Source organism: Apteryx mantelli, chromosome 4 (genome assembly GCF_036417845.1).
Source record: "Apteryx mantelli isolate bAptMan1 chromosome 4, bAptMan1.hap1, whole genome shotgun sequence".
NCBI lineage: Eukaryota > Metazoa > Chordata > Aves > Apterygiformes > Apterygidae > Apteryx > Apteryx mantelli.
The window spans coordinates 42,076,578-42,095,506 of NC_089981.1; the positions used below are offsets into that span (position 1 = coordinate 42,076,578).

The 18,929-nt window shown below is 35.5% G+C and overlaps 1 protein-coding gene across 2 annotated transcripts in view; it reads right to left on the reverse strand.

The window, feature by feature from the left end:
• Positions 1-18,929, reverse strand: part of LRRC4C (leucine rich repeat containing 4C) — a 98,745-nt gene that overhangs the window by 59,628 nt on the left and 20,188 nt on the right. Inside the window, exons 1-2 of one of the 2 annotated variants that reach the window (XM_013959596.2) lie at positions 1,670-1,725; positions 1,039-1,110 (exon numbers count right to left, since the gene is read on the reverse strand). The exons of the other annotated variant lie outside the window; for it this stretch is intronic. The gene's annotated coding sequence lies outside the window, so the exon portion shown is untranslated. Of the gene's footprint in view, positions 1-1,038; positions 1,111-1,669; positions 1,726-18,929 lie in introns of those variants that run through there. 2 annotated transcript variants of the gene reach the window in all.

Sequence of the window (18,929 nt, forward strand, 5' to 3'; positions counted from 1 at the left end):
TTTCTTGCCAATTCTATTCAAGCACCACTTCCCAATATCACTGGATCAGTTTACTGCCTGATTAACACATCCCTTCTCTCCAATCAGGGAAAAGAGAAAAAAAAGAAAAGAAAGAAAGGAAGAGGGAGATGGTCAAAGATCTGTCCTAAGCCTAACTGGCTCTTCAGGATAATGAAGGCATGGTTAAGGCATGACAAGTATTCATAGCTTGTGGCTTACATGGCAATGATGTGGCTTTTGTGTCTCGCTGTTTTTGAATCCTGAACTCATATGGCAAAGTATTCACCTATTTCTGGATCAAACTAAAGCAACCTGAAACATGACAAACTGATGCCTCTTGAGACATAGCAATATGCCTTGATCCCTCCATTACATTTCTTTCTAATTAAGTCAATCTGTACCTGTATTTTGCACATAGGGAATGTACAGGGAATCAGTGAGAGAACATGAATCTGAAGCCAGAGCTCCAAACTTCCAGGTTCTGTTGCTCACCAGCATAGTTATATACACAAACATATTGATACTTAAACAGTATAAACAACCACAGAAGAAAATCCATCAGGTTTACTTCAAAGAAAAAAAGTGCCAGCATCCATTTGCTTTGATTCACAGTCTGCTAAGACCATGACAACAATTGTGAGGTTATGAAACTAGTTGTAAATCTTGGTGTTTACGTGTATTTAGGCATCAATGTTCATTTATCCCCAGTTTAATAGAAGGAAATAAGTTTTTTTTTTTAAGCCTCCTTAATGTTGTAACAAAAACAGAAATTATATTGGATGATATCACTGCCCAATGAAATACAATATAAACAACTAAATGGATGATAGAAAATGGCTCAAAACCAACCTCCTGGTTAAAAGAGTTTAATTTGTTTACAGGCACTTCTGAACAGCGAAAACATCCATGGAAATTGAAACAGACGTGCAAAAGGATTCATTAAACAAGGGAAAGAGAGTTACGGGCAGTAAACAGAGATCTGGAATTTCTTTTTTCTATTCACGGATAGACTATAAATAATTTTCTAAGTTGCTTTACCTCTGCTGTTCTATGGGATGACATAAGTTTGTAGTTCTCAGCAAAATCCACAATTTATACTCCTGGGAGTTACTGTAATAGAAATAAATTCTAATTCTAATCCATAATTAAGTAACTGCTTATTGATAAACAATTTGCCCATATTTATGTTCATTTTTCACAGAAAATCATTATTAAAGCAAAAACTGAGTAGCTGATATTTCCCACCCTTGCAAAGTATGAGCATGTTTTCATATGCTCTTCAATTTTACACCAACCTTCCTGGAAATAAACCTCCAAATGAAGAGTAACAGAAGCACAGACTTACTTGTCTATTTGCTCATTTACTTTAGTGAGCTGTCTGTTTTAAATGAGTTTAAGAACATGTAAACTGACAAGAGAAAAGAAAGAGATTCTTCATGCATTTTTATAAAATATTGTTATAATCAGCTTTTCTATAGAATGAAGAAAATGGGAATTGTGCCAAAGCAGCTATCAGAGGAAATCATTTGGAAACAAGCAAAAGCTAGGGAAAGAGAATTCTTTCGAGATACATAGAAAAGTTAGTTGGAGGCAGTCTCATCCTAATTTCTGAAGACTATAATTAGGTTTATACACGTCATCTAGTATATGCATATTGTAAAAATCTCACCTGCCATGCACTTATGGTCATAAAAGAAGAAGCATATCAAAAAGATTGATTTTGGCTATCTTCCTCCCTTCCTCTGCACCTCAAAAGAAAAGAGAAAGATGCAACTGGCTTTGTTTTCAGGATACAAACTGGAACAAAATGCAATTTTAAGAAGGTTCTGACAAAAAACATTCTGAGGAGGAAAATGAAGTTTTTTTAGAAAAAAAGGTGAAAGGAAAACTATTATTAATATATACAAGCATAATCTATCCTTGAATCAAGACGTACTACTCATCAAGGAGAACTGCAAGATACTTTTCAAAACCAAACAATAATATTATTCCAATGCTCAGTTCCTCAAGTCAAGTGCACTGATTTTACTTCAGATTAATGCCAGTGTAACTGAGATCAAAGTTTGGTTCATCCTCTTTTTCTAAATTTTCTAAAAACTTATTATTATGGCAATAGCAACATGAACTCACAGAAGTTATAATCAGGCTTTAGAAATTGTTCTCAAAATGGTTATTTCTTAAAAATTGCAAGGAGATGAAATCATAAAAAAGCTGCAGTCAAAGGAAGATTTATTGAAGAAAAAAACCTTCTACATGTTCTACCATGATGACATAATAAATAAAATAAATAAACAGAAGAGAACCAACAGCAACACAGTTCCTGTTTTTAATACATGTTCAGCATTTGGCTATCCATATACATCACTCACACAGTAGGACTCAATTGCCGAAAGAAAGGGGGCTATTTTAGATACTCCAAGTTACCATGTCTGGCACTGAGTTGCCATGCCAAGGAGCATAGTTTTGTCTTAGATCCCAAGTCATATCTGCCTGCCACTGTAGAAGTCCTTGACACCCTAGGACAACTTAAATAGCATTAGATGCTTTCATTTATGAATCTGAATCACTCACGTGCTGTTAGCAAAATATGTGTGAGCACTGGGTTTTGGTATGTTAGGTAACAGTGAGGGCAAAGTTAATAAAACAGGAAAAATCACAATGTGCTATGTCCACATAAGACTTTCAACAGTCCCAGAGGATACAGAGAGAAAATGCTGCTCCACATATTTTCTTAAACAAAGAAATTCATCTTTATAACCATTCTGTATTACCAGTACATATGAAGAAGTCAAGTTAAATCTCACCTCTGAATAACTGCTGATTCACTGTGCAGTAAAACTAGCTACCAGTGTTTTCTTGATGATTTGAAAAGGCACTCTTGCCAGTTTTTATTCCTCTCAGTTGTTGATACATTCTGCTATTTTAGAATTCTATTTAATTTTATATGCTTAGCAGAATAGAACTTTTCTACACTAAGGAATTGGCCAAACTCCCTAATCCTTGATCACTTATGGCAGGGTCCTAAATACATTTTTTCCTGATCTTTAGCCTAGTGAAATCCTGAGTAAGGACTATTGTCCTGTATCAGACCCATAATTTCCGAGTATTTTGCGCTGCTGATTTTTCCTCTCCCAAGAATGGCAGATGGAAACAAAACAAAGAATAGTTGCAAGTCTGGTATGCTGATATTTTTATACTTCTGCATTTGAGTTAAGCAGATGGAGATTAGGTAATTCTACACAGCTCTCTCTCCAAAGCAAGTCGAGTTAAGGTATAAATCTAAATTTCCAAAATCATATGTCAAGCTTTTTCTGTGTGATCTGCTACAGCAAAGCAATTCACTCATATACTTCATATTATTGATTGGAAATGTTTTTGTACACCTAATCAATAGACTAGTTAATCTGTGTTGAACCAGTCTTCCAGACTATTTGTGGTATTCAACCTAACTAACACAAAGCTGATGGAGTGATTCATTTTAGAGCAACAGTACAGTGTGAAAAACAGGGCTGGTATCTTTTTAATAAGTGCGTCTGTGTGTATGTTTTGTAAACACAAAAATGGCATTAAAAATATTTCCCCCTGCCAATATTCCTCCCATTTTCTGATCAGTTCTATTAACTACTAATAATAGTCTCCAGATACTCTTCTGACAAATGGCTGTTTAGTTTAGTTTTTACTATGAAAGATTTGACCTGGTCTGTTCAGCTATAAATACATATTTTTGTGCTGTAGACACAAATATACATTTGTGTTAGTTTTTATCCCTGCTGTGTTTGTACAATACAGTGTGACATTCACAGACAGAAAGAAAAGAGATTGAAGAACATTCGATAGTGTTGTCTAGCATTTCAAATGCAGTGAAAGAAATAAATTAGTGTCAACTTCATCAACTGCTAAATTCAGTGTGGCTGAAATGAAAGAAAGAGAGCAGGATGGACAAAAAAAAGTAAATCTCAGGTGAAAAACACATTTGCTCATGTTGTCTACAAAGCAATAGGATGAGTACTACTGAACTCTCTTGTTTTTTTTTTTTTTTTTTTTTTTTAATATATTGTTAATTTTACATTTAGGTTTCCTCTCCCTGCTAGGGATCTGATATACTTTCAACTTAGTAAAACTCCTGAGGAATTTTGCCATACCATAATGTAGGATCACCAAAGGAGTGGCCAAGAATCATTACCTCCATGAAAAAGGAAGATGGCAGTCTTGAAAAGACCAAAAGCTACAGAAAAATTCAGAAAACAAATTTACTGAGTTCCAGAGCCCTATTTTAATCATGGGAAGTTACAAGTTTTTGGGTTTTTTTTAAGAAATAAAAAAATTGTTTTTCAAAAGTAAAATTATTAAGAAGAAATAAAGCAAGTAAATTGATTCCACTTTCTTTGAAATACTATTCCTTTGCTATTTTATATCCTGCTTATCTCATCATTTTTGGAATCTTTTACCTCCTTAATGCCCAGTAGTTAGAGGTTTCAATCACTACTTTGAAGTGGATTTATGAAAAACAGCTTCAAAAACAATACACAGAAGCCAAAAGCTTAATGGAAGCTACAGGACGCCTGCATTCACTCATTCATGTGGACAGCTCCTAGTCACAAAACATTTCCAAAGGCAATAGTATTCACAGTTTCAGATATATTGAAGATGGAAAAGACCTACCCCACTATTTAATCTATTTTCTGCCCTTCATACCCTCAAAGTATTGCAAAAAAAGGTAACATCACTTGCTTGTGTTGTGCTCAGGAAAAAATTATTCCCTGAGGTATCAAAGAGGAAGATTTTCAAAGATGCCTAGTTTTTAGCTGGCAGATTTCCTTTATAAGGATATGAAGAATATGATTTATCTTATATTACATGTGCACAGCCACACAACATTGTTATACCTGTGAGAATAATCCCAAAGGGAAGTCTTCTCGGAAATTCATAAGATATTACAGTTCTAAAACAAGAGGATAGTAATGAACTGCATTCAGAAGGTACTGAAGAGAAATAACTAAATATTTGTGCTTTTGCCAACTCAAAATAAACAGTGGAGTCCTATTTATCAAGAATAATGCAACTTCAGTTGATAGTCTACTGTTTAATTAAGATACATTTAATGAATCATTTGGCCATCTAGGAATTTTATGATAATCATTATTCTGAACAAGACTCAAGGGGAAATGAATAGGAGTGGCAAGCTAGAACTCAGACTGCTCACCTCTAAAAGTAAATATGGTTTCATTGATCTGGTGGAATTACAGTTTCTTGAGTAATTCCAGTTCCACCCAACAGAGGGAGTGATGCTCATACACACAAGTACATCCTATTATAAAACACGCCTACTCAAATGATGGTATGAATTATTGCTAAATTGATCAAATGCTTACCATAGAGCACAATAAAACATATTTTTATTTTAAGACATTACAATCATTTTCCAGCAGTCATGCAGGGAGCATATTTTATTCTGCATTTGTAAAGCAGTATGTAGATTTGTGGCAAAATAAAAATTTTAATAAGAATGTTAATGAAGTGTCAAGCTCTACTTAATAATATCAACCTCAGGTATTAAACTGCTTAGATATTGGTTTTGAATAAAATCTGTATTAGGTCTAAGAGAACTAAAATCTCATTTTCAATCTTTATGGCCATTTACCATACTATCAATACATCATCATATGCAATATGCAAAATACTCTCTCTTTATGTGATATGCACAATGTTCAGTTCAGAGATCATAAAAAGGTATAACTAACTCATGTTTCAAAGGGGTTTTATATTATATTTTTATAAACTATTTGTTAAAATAGATAGAGCTTGTTGCCTTTTTCTAATAAACAGTTGCAAGTTGGAAAATACCAGAGTGTGCTAAGGAAAAGCACTGATAAGAACATCAACAATGTGTCACTAGCTATTTGCATATATTACATATAAACTAATTTATAAGTTTATACAAAAAAGAGGTGAACATAAGAAGGAGACTGTGGAGTACGGACTGGTGCATAACTGACATTCCCTGCAACATGGTGAATAGCAAACAGTGAGGCTTGTGTTACAGGGACGTGCAATGCACTGTTACCTGCAAAAGAACAGAGAACAATTCAGCCGAAAAAGGATACAAAACAATCAGAGCAGAGAGATTAAAGATCAAAAGATTTTCACTCAGTGTACTACTGCAACAGTGTAGTCCACTAGGATACAGCAAAGTAGTTAAAAATTATTTATTATTTTCCTGTCTGTCAATTGTTGATAAAATAATGGCCCATTTCCCTAATAATGATTTTTCAATCAATTTCCAGAAATAAATGTAACTAAAATAATGAAAACTATATATTTGCAGATTGATTATGTATGATTGATCATCTAGGTTATACAGTACAATTTTGGTGGTTCAGAATGTTTGACCTAGCTTTATCGAATGGAAATAGGCAGAATGAAATATTAGTCTTTGAAGGTCTTTGGAAAAAGAAAGTGAGGTTTCAGACCTGGAAAGGATTTCAAAATCTTTTCCTGTCCTCTAAAAGGGACATCATTTGGAAATGACCCCCAATTTAAAATTAGTTCTATTCTCTAAGAGTGGTAAAAAGAGAATAGGTGCTGCTTCTCTATCAGGGACGTTTGCTTTCTTCCTGCTATACTGACTATTGTAATGTGAATAATGTTATCAGTTCCAGATCAACACCCCAACTGCGCAAAAATTGACAAAACCAGAATCACGCAAAAGAGGTACTCACACAAGCATAATGCAACAAACTGATAGAAAATGGCACAAACATAGCCAAAGGCAGAGTTGGTATTTTTCAAAATACTGTCTTTGGTATCTGCCCAGCTTTGTGAGCCATCATTAGGATATATAGACTCAACTTGTAAAGTTTTGCTCTCCAGAAAATGCAGTGCCCTAAAATGTGCGCAGATTTTAAGTTTGGAATCAAGTAAAGTTAGCAACTGGTATGCCTTACAAAAGCCTTACAGCAGACTCAGATTTTGCAAGCTGGATATCTGGTTCAGTCCTTTGGAAACTTTTGCGAGCAGATTTTTACCATGTGATGTAGTAAGTTATATTACAGCTCTGTGAATGACTGCTCTACCTGAATTAGCTATACATTAAAGCCTCACTTTCCTTTAATCTCAAATGAAGAATTGTGATGCTTGCAGGAATGTCCTGATTTTTTTCTTCCTATTTTGCTCTACACATATTTAGTTTACTCTGTTAGAGCCAGATTAATGCATAATGAGCCATGAAGATTCTGCTTAATATGCTTAAATGTCTGTGATATCCACACATCCTAGGGAAAGAAGTTAGTAACTTAAAGGACAAGGAGAACAAATATTCTTCTTTTTGCAAAAAATCTGGTGGTTAGAGTATTTGAAAAGAAATAAGGAAACTTAGTTCGATTCTCTCTTCAGCTTGAGGGACTGCACTTCATCTCTTCAGAAGAATCTACCTCCTAGACTTGAGGGGCCTGAAGCTGAGTCACTGTGCAGCTAGCTATGCAAAACTCCTGGGGCTAGAAGGAAAACAAGGAGCATATAAACTGGTGATCAGCCTTTGGCAAGGGAGTATTGGGTTCTAATCCCTTTATTTGGCATTATTTCTCAAGTAACTGCACAATATAAATGGTAAAAACACTTCAAGATCGGTAACCTGAAACTGGTCTGGAAATGAGTTCTTGTTTTTATAGTCTACGTTAAACTTTGTGACCAAGAGTATTTCAAAAACATTTACATACCTACGGACACAAGATACAATATATTGATTAGTATTCTGGTACACCCTCAAGAAAGCAACAGGTATGTTCTGCTTAACGACAGGCTCAAAGCATGAATACCTTTTCAACAGAGTTCAAGAAGAGATTCAAGCTCAGATTAAACCTAGAGTGCAAGAAAAAGCTGCTTTTTATTCTTAGTTGGTTGCCTAGCCATACCTGTAGGAGGGTGCAGAGAAGACCACATTGAACCTATACTGTATCTTCTTCAATGTTTTTAACCTCCTAAGAAGACCCATGTTATAAATATTATCTAAATGATTATAGGCTATAAACTTCATCACCCTTTCAATTTTCATGCAAAATTCATCACTCTTTAAATTCAAAAGGAGTGAATACAGGACTGGGTGACAGAGTTCAGAACACAATATAAAACAAATTCTGGACTATATTTTATTCTTATATTTAATAGTTGCACTGAAGTGCAGAGTTCAGAGAAGCTCCAAAATTACAGTGGCCACACTGAACACAGAATACAATCTAGTCTTATACCCTTGCTGGTAAAATCCTTCCAAGATAAGGTTATCCTGGTTATCTTGGAAGGATCCTTAACTGGTGATGTACAAGATCCGTCAATAAAGCAAATACTTCCAGGAACAAAAAAATATGGCGCTTTCCAAACCTTTCAAAACACTGATTCAAATTACAGACTATATGCAGCAAAAATTTCAGCAAGGTATAAAGAAGGAATTTGAAACAGCTTCAGGATTTTTGTTATAAAAATATTTCTAAAAATGTGAAACTTAAATAAAAACATGACTTCTCCCCTTTCTTCAAATGTTCTCCAGAAATAAAATTTATTCCTTGGCTGAGATCCTGTATAATGAGGCCAACTTTTAACTTAGGAAACAGATTTTTGTACCCAAGCAATTAAAAACTGCTCACAAACACAAAAACAACAAATTATACTGCAATCAGAGTTCAGAAGTGGAAGTTCAGATAAACCTAGGACTGTGACACATTAGCACATCTTTGTCTAAGATGTTGTTTTAACGCTTGAGAGGAATATTAAAGTCTCTCTGGAAGAATTTCAGACCTCTTCTCCTCCTTAGAGCATTCAAAACATTTTCCCTGATAAATATCCCTGATTGTGGCCCAGAACCCACAACTGGTGAGGTACAGTAGCTGAGCTCTGAACCACATGAACCACACGGAAGAGTGATTTCAACATATCCAGCTCTCCATCTCTTCTGCTGACAGATCTCATATGTTATTATGACACCTCCAACATTTGTATTTCCATAAACCTAGATCATGCAAGCAGGTCACTAGGTGAAAGTTCATTTTCTGCTGACTTGCTAGTTGAAGAGAATACCTGGAATACTTGAAACACATATCCTAAACTAAGAAATAACCCCAATTTTAAATGAACTTCAGGATTATTAATTTTTGTTGCTGCCAGAAAAGTTCAACTTGAGTTGTGAAAGCCTGGAAATGGCAATCCTGTAGTCTTTTGATTAATATTTATTCATTAGAAAACTGACAGTAAGCCAATTAAAGAAAATGGACTTATAATTGTGGAAAACAGCCCTAAAATGAGATAGAAACTGGCAATGTCCATAGTTTATAATGTAGAAGAATAACCAGTAGCTGGTGCAGAGAAAGAATACTTCATTTATAAACATTCATTCTATTATTCTTTGCTTATCAGATAAGGTAGCCAAGAGAAATGCCACTATACAAAACCAATGATTTCTCTAGTAGTAACAGGAATGAAACAGAACATTTTATAAATGCATCCATAGAACTGATAAGCAATAACTTTAGTTATCTGCATAAGAGGCATAGAGACAAGACGCTTATGTCCCATTACTAACGCCATGAGCAGCCCAATCATCCCATCTACAATGACACCCATAGGAAAGTATTTTGGGTGTAAACCATGTATTCCTTCTTTGACAAATTCCATTCTCCACATATTTTCAAAACATACCGCACTTAGAGTTTCTTCCTCCTAAATACATGCTGTATAATAATTTCTAAAGAACTAGCTAATGAATATATTTATCTGTGTTCCCAATGCAATTGATTCCTGAGTGCTTACCTCTTTCAAAGGCTCAGAGCTGCCACTATCCAGAGGATTTATTTTATTTTAAGGGAAGGAGTTCTCTATTTTTGCAAAAGGAGGATGCAAGTTCAATATTGTATCTTCAGGAAATTCCAGACGATCACAGACAGCAGCATGGCGACAAACATGACTTCCCTGAATAATCACGATACATAAAAACATGCAGAATACTGTGGAAGGTCACCTCTACCAACTTTTTTCTATATGTGATTGAAATTGTCAAAAACAAAGTACTTACTTAGCTAGTCCACAGGTTTACTGAATTTTTGTATCATATGTTCAGGTAATGGCTCCTATGCCCATCCTAACAAATACACATAGCACAGAAAGATTTTGCTATACTGCAGCCATGGCACGGTTACTTAAACAAATGAAAATGTCTCCTTAAGAGCTGGTTTCTTTCCGTGTTCAGTCACATCAGAGAGAAATAGAGCTAATGCTACGGTCTTATGAGTGCTTTATGCATTCTGACAAACTAAACGAGGTTTGTCAGGAGAGGTTCTAGGCAGCATGGAACTGCAGCAATTTTACATCTCATTGATTACCACAATGGGAATTGAAAACAGTTCTCTGCTTTGCACATGATATCAAAAACACTCTTACAGACCTCAGAAAAATATGCAGGTCCTCCTGTAGAGAGAAAATGAAGAAAAGCAACTTTGTACAGCATTGTTTTCTCATGAATCCCAGTCAGGCCCATCTGACCTTTACGAAGGCTAATAATAAAGCAATAAGGTGACACACAGTAGAGCCTGTCACTCTGTGAGTAGTTCTGCAATAGGTTACATGGAACAAAAGGGCAGTTCAATGCCCTGAGGCTTTGGGGATACGCTTCTTTTGTGGTAAGTGCATCCTGTATACACTACTGGCATTACACAGAGTACGTGGGAATGCACATATCATAACAAGCAATATTAAAAGAACAAGGCCCTAACAAAGCTGGTAAGAAAATTAAGATATATTACTACTGTCCCATTGCTTCAACCACCGTGGCTTGATCTTCTGGGGAGGTTTTCTATGAAATGTTCAGGGAACTGATGCTTTTATTGTTATTACCCCAAAATCTCAAGTCTTTCCTCTTCCAAAGCTTTAGTGATCTGTTTTTGCTGGATCCATCAATCACAACCCACAGAACGTTACCATTTCATAAAAGACGGGCTAACATTCTAAGCATGGCAAAACAACCCTAAAAACCACCCAGAATAATCCATAGTGACAGCACTGAAAGTCTGTTCTACTCAAAGATTGCAAATGACATATGTATTACCACGTGCTAAGCAAGCTGTGATATCCACTAACCCTTTGAGGTGCCTAGCAACCTCAGTAGCTTTCAGTGGGAATAGAAGACTTTCAGCACTTATGCAGAATTAGATTCCTAATAAAAGTGTTCACTTAGGATCAGTCCTAGCAGCCCTCAATACCCCTTAAATTCAGGAAGATGAAAGGGTAATTAGCCCAAAAGAAGAGCAAGTCCTTAGCTACTTACTGCAATCAGTGCCAAAACCAAATTAATTTAAAAAGGAAATCTCTGTATTAAAAATAATGTCAGTTTTATGGAAGTTCCAATAGACTGGTCAACACACTGGGAATCAGAACATCCAAGTTCTAAATTTTGTCATGTCTTTTCTGATACTTTAACTGTATTAGTTATATTCATATATGAATACCTATACAAATTCTGTACCTGTACATCTAATTCAGACACATTTTTCACCATATATATCATATAATCAACTATAAGTGTAACAGCTGAACATAGTCAATCGAGTTTGAAACAATCCAAAAATTAAAAAGCAAGGTTCAGCAAGTTAATGACATCTATGTTACTCCTACTAGGAATACCCAATCCCATGATGTTGAACACAAACATTAAATGCAAGCAGTCCTAGGGACTCCCACTAGATCATACTGGGGTCTATGTACTAAGTAAAACTAGGTCTGCATGACAAAGAAACATACCAAGCAAAAAAGAAACAAACCTCAAATGACACCAAACTCCACAGACTACCAAGAGAACAAAACTCTTAGGTGTTTGAGGGTAACTAATAGTTTGATCAGTAGCAGAACAGATAAATCAAGATCCCTCCCCCACTCTAAAGGCAGCTACTGAGAATATACAAGTATCTGTTTTCTGCCTGACAAAAGTCTGAGAAAAGCAACAATCTACTCAGAAATGCAGTAAGTAATCTCATCCATCATCTTAACCACACAAAAAAATACAAGAATAAATTTGGGTATAAAATATCCCCTTAGAGCACATGGACTTCCTGATCCTGTGATATAGATAAAGCAAGTAAGGCCCAGGGAAATACAGTGATGGGCTAAGCTTCCTGATTCCTGTTGAAAAAGCAATTTGTTAAAGTTAGGAACAAAAATTTGTCTGCTAGCCAAAACCAGCAAGCACTGAACTGAGCCTTTATTTTTATGCAATAACAAGAATCTTGTTCACAATAAACAGTGTGCTGTGCAGAATGGCATCTGTGAAAACCATTCTCACTTATTGGTCTTCGGTCTGCCGGAGAGTCATTAATGCCAACTATAACACTAATGGAATAATTATCATCCTTGGGTTAGCATTGTATTAGTAACCTATCACCTACTACTTTGTGCAGTAATGGTGCTTCATAGGATGTAGCCCATTACAAACTTATTGCAACACTGAACACAAAAAGGTGGTTTTCTACATTTTTCTTTATTTTTCCACATACTATATAGATATATAGAGTAAACATCATAACACCAACAGCTAGTTGGTGGTGTGAGTCACAGAAGATTTAAAAGGAAAGAAAGGGAAACAAAAAGAATACTTTTTATTTCAATTGATTATGACAGTTTGTAACACCACTAATGAATTTTAGTTTGGCTATTCTTCAGCATAACTGGCCAAATATACTTTTGGCCTCAACTGTTCCAGATGGTCATCAGATGCCATGAAATGCCTGACCTGATGATAATAGTCACTGCATGAATTCCACAAAGAAAACAATAAAATTTGGGCCATAGTCATTTTATGAAGATAGTGATTATACAGAGTAATTGACAAAGTGCAATTTTGATTTATCATTGAGTGCAAATGTTTACCATTAAGAAGGGACTATCAGAATATGCAAATGTAACAGATTCTGGAATCACTCATTTTAATACACTGTAAAATTTGTTTCTTCTTTTATTACTGTGTGAAATACAAACAGTCCTAACACTTTCTTCTTCTTTTGCAACTTGCTGAATAGATGAAACTGCAAGTAAGCAGAATAATATAAAATGAAGGTAGTAAGCTGAATATTAAGAAAACATTTCCTGAGACTGAAATCTATCCAACAGAGAAATAATTCTGAAAAGTGAGAAAATGCACTAATAAAGCAGACAAAGAATGAGGCTGCAAGAAACAATTGTGTATTAATCACATGGAAGGCGAAATGATCTGTATTTGCTTTTTCTGCCTTTGAGATCCCTCCTTCTATTCAATCATTCTGGAGCACTGCTACATTTTAAGCCCTCTTTTTTTTTTTTTATCTTTCCCCTTCCTCTTCATTTTACAAGGGCTATCAAAATGGATGCAATGTCATTTTCCTTCCTTTTCCTTCTGCTTTAAAGGAAGAGCTTTTGTGATCAGTATATTTACCCTAACGTTTTCATGTCTGATTCTTTCTTTACCTCTGAACACCTATTTAAAGTAACATCTGGACACAGTGTTCATCATTCTTACTGTATAAGGTAGCCTTCTGCAGCCATATGATTTTTATAAGGTCACCCATCACCACAGTATCCCAGTGATCTTATAAAAAAACTAGATAGACAGATGAAGAAAGGTTTGGGCTGAAAAAATGCTAAATACCATGACAGTTTCACACACCCCTACATCCAGATATAGAGTTCATTCTCACAGAGAAGAGCAAGGCAGCACTTAATAGCTTTCCCAAAGTGAGAAAAAAGCCTACAAACCTGCAAGCACCTGATTGAAAAGATTTCATGCTATCATGCTAACACAAGCCTGGAAAGTAGGACTGAAAACCTTTTGATGCCAGAACAAAATAAATACTTATCTCTCCTTATTTCAAAAAAATCAAGAGTTTTACCTTTACTGGGAAACTGCATTTTAAATACCTTAGAAGAAATACCTGGTATCGGTAAATCTGTCTTAGCTGAAATGCTTTAAGTCTGCTACAGGGGAAGTGTGGTGAATTTCTTTCTTTCTTTTTTTTTTTTGTTGTCGCACATATTTTTTCAGTACCTAGCTTTTCAAATACTTTCAAATGTCAAAGGCAAACGAAGGAAAAATACAGAGATAGTCACTGGCAGCCTAATATTGTATTTTCCTTCAACAACTGCTAATACCTAAATTCTCCACTATAGGTACCTCTCTTGAACTAAAATGAAATGCTTACATTATCATTTTTCAAAACAAAAACCATTATCCACTTTCAGAATCTCTTGCAATGCGCATTTGAAATATAAGAATCCTGTAACCTAGTCCCCTCTGCACTCTGACTATTACACTAAGGTCTTACCAAATGGGAATTTCATGTCATTCAGCAAAACACCAAAGATTGCAGTCCCAATGAAAGAAATGAAAAAAATCGAACAATATTAAAAATTACTTTCATATTTTATTCAGTTTGCTTAAATTTTGCATTTTATTTGTGGTCTGTAATTACAACGGTTATTCGGGGGTTCAAAGCATCTATTGCCTTTTGGTGGTGCATGTGCAATAGAAATACAGAACAACTGACTTAGATGGTGATTGGTGTGTAAGAGCAGGATCTTTTAAACGACATATTAAATCTGTTTGGATTTGTTTTTGCACACACAAAAATTTGTGAGGCATAATTTGTCAGATATCTTTTTAAACTCGCAGGAGCTCTCATCAACCTTCCCATTTCAACTCTAGGAAAATAATGGTTTTTGATTGATAGCCTAAAGTATGATTTAAACTGATCTATTTAACTCTCTCTCTCTCCTTATTAAATTGATCTTAATTGCAGCATAATCTGGTGAAAATCGAAAATTGGCAGACTCCACTCAAGACACGCTTGAGGATGGAATAACAGGGGCTTTACAGATCTAAGATTGAGCAGCATAATGTGCATGCTGGAGAGCAGATGTGATAGAAAGGGTTTATGATAATAAGAAAGTAAATAAATAAATAACTCATAGTCTTACAAACTCCTGGCCAGCTGACACTTTGTGTCATAGGAAACTACAGGGAGCAGGAACTCTGGAAGGAGAACTCAGAAGAAGTACTTGGAACTGAATCTTTCTGCGTATCCCTGAAAAGCTGTATGCAGTGAATTAAGTTTGGAAACAAAAAATCACACGGAATACTACCAAAGTATTGGTAGTCCCCACTAAACACTAATCTTGTTTGAATTCTAAGGAGATTTTAGAGTTTTGGTTTCTTTATTTGTTATAAAATAGAAGCAAACTTTGAAATTAAGAGTCTTTTCAAGCAGAAAAGAAAAACAAGATTTGTGGCTCTTTCTTGTAAATCTGAAGAAATGTTTCTTTAAAACATTAAACTAGTTACAGAATTTGACATGAAATTAGTAAATGTTTTATTCAGCTCTATATTTTTTATCTTTTTCTGTTTGGGGAGTAAGTGTGGGGAGAAAACAGTCAAAAAATATTCTCCAGCTGTAGCATCTATCTGTTAATGAGACTGCAACCAAAACAAACATTCATGTACAATTTCAAAAATAGATTCTGACATAGGTGGCTGGATGAGCTATTCTCCTGTCTGATATCCTTTGCTGATTTTTTTCCCAGTGCAGCCCAGTGAACTTCTGAAAAACTGCAAGTCAAAAGCTTGAAGAAAGTATAGCAATCTTTAAAGATACCAGTTATTTCTCCTGATTCTTTCCATGCTTAAGACAACTACAAAACCTGATGTGTCTACAAGACGGCGTTTTGTGGAAAGGAGACCAAGAAACACCTGATGTGAAAGATCGCATTAAAAGACAGAAACTGTACTTTACCTGAAGACGCAGAGAATGGATTAGATAAGGCAGTCTGCTGTAGCCAAGTCATATTTGGCAATTTGCTTGTCCTGGTAATTTACCTGACCCTTCCCACCTCTATGGAGATGTATTGTAAGAAGAGTGACTGATTGCCTCAGAGCAAAAAATGATTTAGCCCAACTTGTCTCAAAGGCTCAGCCAGTTAAACAAGAAATGATTCCACCCTCCCAAGGCTCATATTGGGGTAATCATAGGTAGCATAATGCACATCTTGCATTAGGTATGTCATGTATGGATCAAGGAGGATTTTTTCTGAAAATGCCATATTATTGTAGGAAAAGGTGTTTTGTTTTGTTTTTTGCACTCTTTACAGAACATGGAGAGTAGTTCAAAAGCTGTTTTACACACACAGCTTGCCAGTGTTTTACTTGATCAGATGATATTCAGCACGTTCAGACAGCCAACAGCCAGTCCTCAGAAGCAGAATATATGGGTTGCAGAACTGGAGTCACAGCCCAAACCTAGCCTTGGTCTAATAGACATAAGGAGCCAAACCAGAACTTTACAATAGCAGAGCACTCTGCACTTGGATCCTAATATCAAGCGCTGAAGGGAATCAACAGTAATTGCCACTGATGATATGCTTACTATTAGAATGGTCAGTCACATCAAAATATTAAATATATTTGTCTTTAATATACACCTGTGAAATAGAGAAATGATGTGATTCTACTACTACACACAGAAAAAATAAGATATTAAAAATTCCACAGATTGGGCCTTTTTGCTTTACTGAAAGAGGGAACTGAACTCTAATCTATTGAATCTTTTTTTCAAAAAAGCAATCTAAACCCAGAACAGTATCTTCAAGTGCCACTACTACAGGATCTTGAGAACTTTTGGGACTGAGTCAACAGAAAAATCTTGAAGTTCAACAAGAAAAAAGTGCAAAGCTCTGCATCCACTACAGATCAATACAGGCTGAGGTCTGACTGGCTAAGCAGCAGCCCTGCTGAAAAGAGCCTGGAGGTTATGCTGGATGCCAGGTTGATCATGGGCCACAGCAATGCACTTTCATCGCAAGTATGCCAAATCACATACCATGTGTCCAGGAGGAGCATGGCCAACCAACACATCAAGGTTTTTTTATTGTCCTGCTCTACTTGGCGCTAGTGAGGCTGCACCTGAAATACTGCAACCAGCTTTGGGCTCTGCAGTTCAAGAAGGATGTGGAGAAACTGAAGAGGGTTCAGAGGAAGGCTACAAAGATGGTCAGGGTCGAGAGCACTTTCCTGGGAGGAGAGGCTGAGGGAGCAAGACTTCTTTTGTCTGGCAGAGAGGAGGTTAAAGGGTGCTCTAATGGCTGCCTACAACCATTTGCAGGGATTTACAAAGACAACCACAGCAAATTCTTTGCAGGAGTGACAGACAAAAAAAGGGACAACAGCCAAGAAGTGCACAACAGTATTTAAGATTGGATATTAGGGAAAACTTCTCCATTAGAAGGGTGGTGCAGCACAGGAGCAAGAGGGGTTGTCATCCTTTCTTGGAAGATTTTACAACTCAGCTAGGCAAAGCAAGAGCTAATCTGATCCAATGCTGCTGACAGTCCCACTCTGGGTGGACAACTGGATTTGAGAACTTTCAGAGGTCATATCCAACCAATATTTATCTGATTCTATGAAATTATAACAGTAGAAATATTTTCACACACATTCACAAATGCTTTCTCTTAAACATACAATAAAATCAATGAATAATTAAAAATATGCAAAAATGAATTAAGTAAAAATGTAACAATATTAGGTAGTTTTAAGGGGGCTTTTTAGGCACTCTGTTTTGAAAAAAATACACCAGAAATCTATTAGAAAAGAGGCAGAAAAAGTAAGTTTTTATTATCTAAACATCAAACTTACAAAAACACACAGGAAAACAATTTTTTTTATGCTTTAATACTTTTACATAGGCACTAATCTACTTTTATAGATGTAATCAACTGAATTTTATATGTGATATAATGCAGTATTATTCACAAATAATTATTTTATAAGTTAAAAAATAATAACTCCCTACTTGAAAAGAACAGAATGCCTAGACCTAAAACCATTTTCATTTGTTTAATAATCTTTCCCAAGGGCCTAAAAGGTACTGAACAAGTACAGCCTCTAATGACTTTGTAATCCAATTTTGCACTTGGCTTATTATAGTAACTTGTATTTCTCTTCAATTGCTCAACTCTGCATGGTAGAGAGATCCAGTACTGATCCAGTAAAGCATCCTGATTCCTGCGGGTCCCGTCAGATCATGGAGCCTAGATATTTCCTTTTAAGTAAGGAGAATAAAAGAAGTGGGCAGTAGAGAGAGTCTCAACACCACTTCCTAACCTAAAAGCAAGCTGAGCAAGGCTGATGCAAAGAAGCCAGCAAGATCAACCAACTGCAATAAATTGTTTTCCTCGTGGATCAAGGCAATGTCTGAGTTGGAACTGTAACTAAATCACAATTCCCTTCCTGGGATTCTTCTTGGATAATGCAGCTGTATTCCTTCCCTTACTGAAGGAGCTGAACAACTGTTCAATCTAGCTTTTAATTTACTCCCATCTGTATTGCTAAGTCATGCGCAATAAAATAATTTGAATTTTCAAGCTGGATTATTTGTGTGGTTATGAGTTTTATGGTCATGCACTAACTACAACTTTTAATACATTTTTTTCACTTTGATAAATATCTTTAAGGTATCATTATTTTTAAGAATAGTTTCTTTTATTTGTTTTTTATCCTGCTTGTAATTAATTAAAAATAAGTTTCTAGCCAAATAGTTGTATACAATACTGACTATATATGTAACAGCAGTACTAAATTTTGCTGTGCTTCTACTGTCCTACACAGAAGCAAGCATAATATGTTTGTCTTCTAGAAAAAGGATACCATTTAACATTGCTAGCTCTGTAGGTTATTGCATATTGATGACTCCTGAACTCCTGCAGTCCATTTTTATCCATATAACCACTTACAATAATAGTAAAAGCTATGAAAAAACAAAATTTACAAAAAAAGCCAACTCTTCTTGAGAATTAACCCTGAATTAAATGCCTTTGGAGAGAGAAAAGAGGGGGAAAAGGTTCATTTATTGTATCAAGGCTCTCTATTAGTATTT